Consider the following 7,401-nt stretch of genomic DNA (forward strand, 5'->3'; position numbering starts at 1 on the left):
AGTTTTAAACCTAGATTTGACTATCTCCACAGCTCCACATTCTCTTCATGTGGTTTGCAAAATGAAATTCCCACACCTGTAGCATTTATAATTTACTTAGGGAGATAAGATTCCTAAAAGTACATTAAATAAAAAGTGACAGCAACTTAAAATAGATAAAACAGAGGCCTTTTAAATAGATAAAACAGATACTTTCATTGACATGGAAATGTTCATAATACATTGCTAAGTGAGGAAAAGCAGGCTTGAGAATAGCAAGGTAGTCTTCACTGGAAGCAAAGAGTAAGATGGATTGTCCATCACCCAGATCAAGATGGTGCAGAGACTTCCTTGTGGTTCTTACTGGTCAACTTCCTCCCAAGGGTTAACTATTCTAATGATTTCTATTACTATAAGTTAGTGTTATCTGTTCTACATACAAATAAAATCATTTAGTATAAACTTTTTAATGTTTAGATGCTTTCATCACATTTTGTCTGTGAGATTTATCCATGTTGTGTGTAGCAAAAGGCTCTTAAAGTTGCTGAGTACTATTCAGTTAATGGACTATACCACTGATTGATGGATATTTTTGTGGTTTCAGATTTCATGCTATTGTGACTAAAGCTCTATGAACATTGTTTTACATGTCTTTGGCTTCCCTATTTGCTCATGTCTCTTGAATATCTATCGATCAATCGATACTTTATAAATGTGTATTAATTAATTAATTACTGTAGAGGTGGAATTGTTGCCTCATAGATTGGACATATGTTTAGCTTTAATAGGTGCTGCCAAAGTTTACAAAATAGTCATAATGATTTATACTGTTTCCATCAACGTATGAGAGTCTTTGTTGCTCTGCATTCTCCTCCTCCTAGCCATCTGGTGGCAGTATAGAGGTAGCTTAGTGACTTTAATTCATATTTCCCAATGACTGATGAGGTTGAGTACCGTTTTCATATCCTTTTGGTTATGTGGATATAGTTGGGGTGAGAGTTCCTAGTCTGCCTCAGGGACTTGCAGAGTTTGAACTTCTCATTGGCACTGAGAAGAGGCCTGACCAGATGCAGGGCAATAGGAGAAGAGGAAGGGATGGGGGCCTGAAAGCTGTCAGCAATGAAACATCGATAATGGAGTGATGCTTCTTATTACTTTTATTTTATCTTAGAAATATCTCTAAAATCTGTAATGGTGAGAAGATAATAAACCTACATATTTACTGAAATAATATTTACCTTGTTGCATGCACTTGGAATACTAGATAAATAAGTATGAAAACATGATACTTAAGATGATTTTAACTCTTTGGGTTAGGCCAGGGAATTACCCTTTAAGTGTGATTATATTTTGCTTGGTTGTACTGTGACTGTTTTATGAGTGAGAACTAGATTTAGAATTCCAGAAAAAACAATTTTTTTCTCTGTTTTGTTTCTTAAATTCCACATATGAATGAAATCATGTGATATTTGTCTTTCTCTAACTCATTTCACTTAGCATTATACTATCAACATCCATCCATGTTGTTGCAAATGGCAATGTTACATTCTTTTTATGGCTAAGTAATATTCCATTGTATGTATGTGTACCACATCTTCTTTATCCATTCATTTGTGGATGAACACCTGGGTTGCTTGCATATCTTGACAATAGTAAATAATGTAATGACAATTGTAAATAATGCTACAATAAACATGGAGGTGCATATATCTTTTCAAATCGGTATTTTCATATTCTTTGGGTAAATACTCAGTAGTGGAATTACTGAGTCATGTCATAACTCTATTTTCTTTAACTTTTTGAGGAGCCTCCAGTTTTCCATAGTGGCTGCATCAGTTTGTATTCCCAACAAGTGCAATAGGGTTCCTTTTTCTCCATATACTCACCAAAACTTGTTTCTTATGTTTTTTATTTTAGCCATTCTGATAAATGTGAAGTGATATCTCATTGTGGTTTTGATTTTCATTTCCCTGCTGATCAGTGATATTGAGCTTCTTTTTTATGTGTCTGTTGGCAGCTTCTTTGGAGAAATGTCTATTCATATCTTCTGCCCATTTTTAAATTGGATTATTTTTGTGTTTGTGTTGAGTTGTATAAGTTCTCCATATATTTTGGATATTAACCCCTTATCATATATCTCCCTTGTGAATTTCTTCTGAAGAAAAATAGAGATAAAAAAACACAGTTAAATGTAGAGCACAAACTGGTGGTTACCAGAGGGGATATCGGGGGTGGTGGTGGGTGAAACAGGTGATGGGGACTAAAGAGTATACTTATGATGAGCACTGTGTATGTCTAAACTTGTTGAGGATGCCTGGGGGGCTCGGTTAAGTGTCTGCCTTCAGCTCAGTCATGACCTCAGGGTCCTGGGATCAAGCTCTGCATCAGACTCCCTGCTCAGTGGGGAGTCTGCTTCTCCCTCTTCCTCTACCCACCCCCCAACTCATGCTCTGTGTGTGTGTGTGTGTCTCTCTCTCTCTCTCAAATAAATAAATAAATAAATAAATAAATAAATAAATAAATAAAATTTGTTGAATCACTATACTGTACACCTGAAACTGATATGACACTTATGTTAATTATGCTGGAATTTTAAAAATAAAAAATAAATATAATTATTGACAATTTATCCATAGCAGTAAACTAAGTATGGATTCTTGGCTATCTCAACAGTTATAAACTTTTTTTTTAAAGATTTTATTTATTTATTCATGAGAGACACAGAAAGAGAGAGGCCAGAGACACAGGCAGAGGGAGAAGCTGGCTCCATGCAGGGAGCCTGACGTGGGACTCGATCCTGGGTCTCCAGGATCACTCCCTGGCCCCAAGGTAGGCGCTAAACCACTGAGCCACGCAGGGATCCCTCAACAGTTATAAACTTAAAGACTATGTCTTATGTAAATTATTTCCTCTCAGTTTTCACAGACTGTGGAGTAGAGAGGGAAAGCATCCTTTCATATTTGCTTTTATATGAAATGCAGGCTTATAAATGTGAAATGGCTTGCCCAGTTATTGCTTTCTGGAGCAGTCTTTTTAGACAAAGATTTTGAAACACAATGTCGGAAAGGTATTTCAAACATTTTAATAATGATTTAGTTACTTTGACATTAAAACAAACACATTCTACCTGTGAGGCAGCTTAAGGCCTCATCCTTAGTCATGTGGCTTGGGCCTAAATCCTCTCTGGTTTGCCATTAGGGAAAAAGTTCAAGGACTACTGCATAAGGTATACAACTCTTAATAAAATAAGGTCCTAATATTCCAGGAATAAAAAGCAGTCACCTGATGATAGGGAAGGATAGATCGTAGGACTGACAGGTCCTAACTTACCCCACTATAATTTGTTCTTTCTACTAGCTACCTAATTCCCTCCTCTTTGCCAGCGTGTCTGACCCTTAGTTTACTCAGATATGGCTTCTCTCTAGCCAAGGCAACGACAAAAATCCATTTCTACTTTTTCTAAGTCATTAAGTGGTGGGGTCTGGATTTTGAGCCTCAGTTTCTCCATCTATAAAATGAAGACTATAAGGGCTACTTCATGGGGTTGTTGTAAATATAAATATGTATTTAAATACTAAATCATATAAATATATTTATTAAATATTTGTAAAACTTAAATATTTATAATATTTAATATATAAATATATAAACTAATATATTCATATATTTTATACATTTATATATTATATATAATATATAAACATAATATATGAAATAATATCTGAATAGATTTAATGTAAATATTAAATATATTTATTAAATATATTAAAAATAAACATATATATTAAATTAAATATCCATGTAAAGACCTTGCACTATACCTGGTGATTTTGGATACTCAGTAAGTATAGTTAGTTGCTAATTGAATTCCTCCATTCTGGAAGTGGATATAACTGATATAGATCTGAGCTTCCTTTGGGTAAGGGTTACTGTATCCCTGGTTTGCTCAGTGTTGTCTTGGTTTTAGCACTGAAAATCCAGCATTCCAGGAAGCTTCTTGCCAGGTCACGAAAAAGCCTGCCTAAAATCATATATTCAAGGTATGAAACAAGAAGGATATCTGTTTTGGTCCATATGGGTTGTCATAATACCATAGACTGGGTGGCTTAAACAACAGAAATTAATTTTCTTACAATTCTGGAGACTAGAAGTTCAAGATTAAGATGCCAGGAGGTTGCAGATAGTCACCTCTTTGTACACACATGACATCTTTGTATGCATGTGGACAGAGAGAAAGCAAGCTCCCTGGTGTCTCTTCTTATAAGACACTAATCCTCTTCGGTCAGGGCACCACCTATGACCTCATTTAACCTTAGTTGCTTCTTAGAGGCTCTGTCTGCACATATGGCCACATTAGGGGTTAAATCTTCACCATATGAATTTTTGGAGGACACAAATATTCAGTTGATAACAGTGCCTTTCTTAATTTGGAAATATATTGGTAAGAATGGAGAAAAGGATTACAGTGAAACAATTTATATGCTGTTTCTCTGAAACAGTTTGGTTATATTTGAAGAGGTCACAAGGAGCCTGTAAAGGCATGAACTGATTACACCTGAGTCATTTGATGTTGTGGGTGGGTTGCATCAAAAACTTCTACAGCAGGGTACCTGAGTGGCTCAGTAGGTTAAGCGCCCAACCCTTGATTTCATCTCAGGCCATGATCTCAAGGTTGTGAGATTGGGCTCCACACTGGGCATGGAGCCTGCTTAAGATTCTCTCTATCACTCTCCCCCAACCCTGCTCACTCTCTCAACAAACCAGCAAAAACCTTCTGCAGGAGAAAAAAAAAAAAAAGACTTGATTTTTGGAAGTAAGATTGCATTAGAACTCTAAAAAGTATCACCACAAAAGGGCAGCAAGGTTAAACAGGGCTTTCTCAATTTCTTTATTAAAGACTGTAACAAATTAGAATTAATTTCACAATTTCAAATTACCTGTGTGCTTTAAATCTACTTTTCCTGAGAAAGAGAGGTTTCACGTATGATGACAGCTAACTTGCTTCAGATTACTTTAAAATGATAGACATTTCAGATATAGTTCATCTGATGAATTTATAGATGCAAAGTACCTGATTGACAAACAGCTCATTTACCAAAACAAACTTGTAAATACAAGGTTGATAGACATTTTTGGAGAGCTGAAAACTAATTCCTACAAATCTATAAGCCTGTTGTTACAGGTATAAGATAAACCAAATAAAATCCTCAGTATCCCATTTTCAAATGCTTTCGTTAAGAGGATATTTAGCTTCATATCATCACATTGGACTGACACTACAAATCAATAAAACATATACTTGATAAGAGCAGAGTTATAAGTCAAAGTGAGGTTTACATGTGACTGTATTTGGTTTTACTATTACATATAAGACAAAGAAGGATGTCCTAAAGGTTGCAGGCAGTTCAGAGAAATGCCATTGGGAAAAGAACAGGAAAAGTAAAAAATATCCTACTGTATCATGGGATAGAAACATATTGCCCCACTGAACTCCCTTTTAGCAACCACCAATCTATTATTATTTAAGAGTCTGGTTTTTTATTTGTCTCTTTTTTTCTTTGTTTTGTTTTTTAAATTCTACATATGAGTGAAATCATATCATATTTGTCTTTCTCTGACTTATTTTACTTAGCATAATACCCTCTAGGTCCATCCATATTGTTGCAAATGGCAAGTTTACATTCTTTGTATGGCTGAGTAATATTCCATTGTGTATATACCATATCTTATTTATCTATTTGTCTATAGATAGACACTTGGGTTGTTTCCATATCATGGGTATTATTTATAATACCCAATGCTGCAATAAACATAAGAATGTAGATTATCTTTTTCAATCGGTATTTTTGTTTTCTTTGGGAAGAACTCTCTTTCAAAAGTCAACCAAATGTTTCAGACAGGTCCTCTGGAAATCTAGTTAATGTCTGTTGCAGCAACGAACTCAATCTTATTCTTCCATTTCTTGACAAAAACCTCTTGAAATAGTGTATCATCCCTGGCTCTCAGGAGATTGACAACATTTGTAGAAATAGATACAATTTTTTTCAGGATGGCTGGTAGAGTCATTGATACCAGGAGACACCACTGAATGTTGAGATGAGAAGCATATTTCTTCACAAAAGCAGCACAACCAGATGTGTTGCCAAGCATCACAGATGCTGTGTCTGAGCCCAGAGTACTAAGATTTTTATTCTGCCTGAGTTTGGCAAAGAAATTCTTTAGCATATTAAAGACATTGACTGCAGATTCTAAAAGAAGTTCACAAAGCCCCAATTCTCTCTTGATTATAAGAGCTTGCAGACAGGAGTTGGCTTTGGCTGTAAAACAGAGTATCTCTTTGTATTGTTATATGCAAAAGAGAGATATTAAATGAATGTCAGAAAAATAGCATTTATGAAATAAAAGTAAACACAGAATAATAAGTAATTCTAAAGAACATTTATTTCTATATTTTTATGTTGAAGTGATAACACCTACATGTATAATAATTTGTTATATATTATATTATTATGGGATTTGGGGAATATAACATGGCTCTTTTTTTTTACGTTTTTCTTTTTGTTTTTTGCCTGGCAGCCCTTTTGTCCTGGATTGGCTCTCTAAAAGCCTAAGCATCCTAGCTGTATCACTCAAATTTTATCACAATAATGCTCTGTAACCAACCTCTCCAAAACTCAGTGGCTTCCAACCATAAGCATTTCTTCTCATGTCTGTGGATTGACTGGACTTGGCTCTAGACAGTGAGTTGAACTTAAGTCTGTCCCATGTGTCTTGTTTTGGGGCTCAGACTGGAGGGTAGTGGTTACCCAGGGCTTGTTCTTTACGTGGTGAATCACCAGAACGAAAGCCATGTGATACTGCAAAATACATACAGGGCCTCTGTCACTTACATAATAATGGTCAAAGTGAGTCCATGGCCAAGCCCAGCAACAGTGAAGCAAAAATACTTGCTGTGCTCACAGTAGAAGAAAGGGGAATGAACATTTGCTGAATAATAACCTAAAGTACACTCCCTTTAAGATCTTTTGGTGGGTCCCACTCAAAGACTTCCATTTATTTTTCATTGGTTATCCCTTTTTGCAGGGGAGGTTGTTAACATAAAATTTTTTTTGGCTGAGTACACTGCTGCCCCTTTAAATATAGGGGTTCCATGAATGAAGAGAAAAGAGAGAAGGTAAATTGGATGCTAGCATTCTTCACTGCAAAGGAATTTTCTTTCTCATATATTCATTCATGATTAAGTATTTTTCAAATCTTACCATGAGAGAAGTAATATTTGGATAATGTAACTTACACGAGCATGTTACATGATTGCAGAAGCCCAGAGAGGTGGGCTAGACAGGAATGAGGGTTCTTTGTCAGATGAAGGAAAGAAGCCAGGGGAGAGAGAAGTTGCTTTCCTAAGTACCTATGCTTTCTGAG

Source organism: Vulpes lagopus, chromosome 19, assembly GCF_018345385.1.
Source record: "Vulpes lagopus strain Blue_001 chromosome 19, ASM1834538v1, whole genome shotgun sequence".
In the NCBI taxonomy this organism is placed as follows: Eukaryota; Metazoa; Chordata; class Mammalia; order Carnivora; family Canidae; genus Vulpes; species Vulpes lagopus.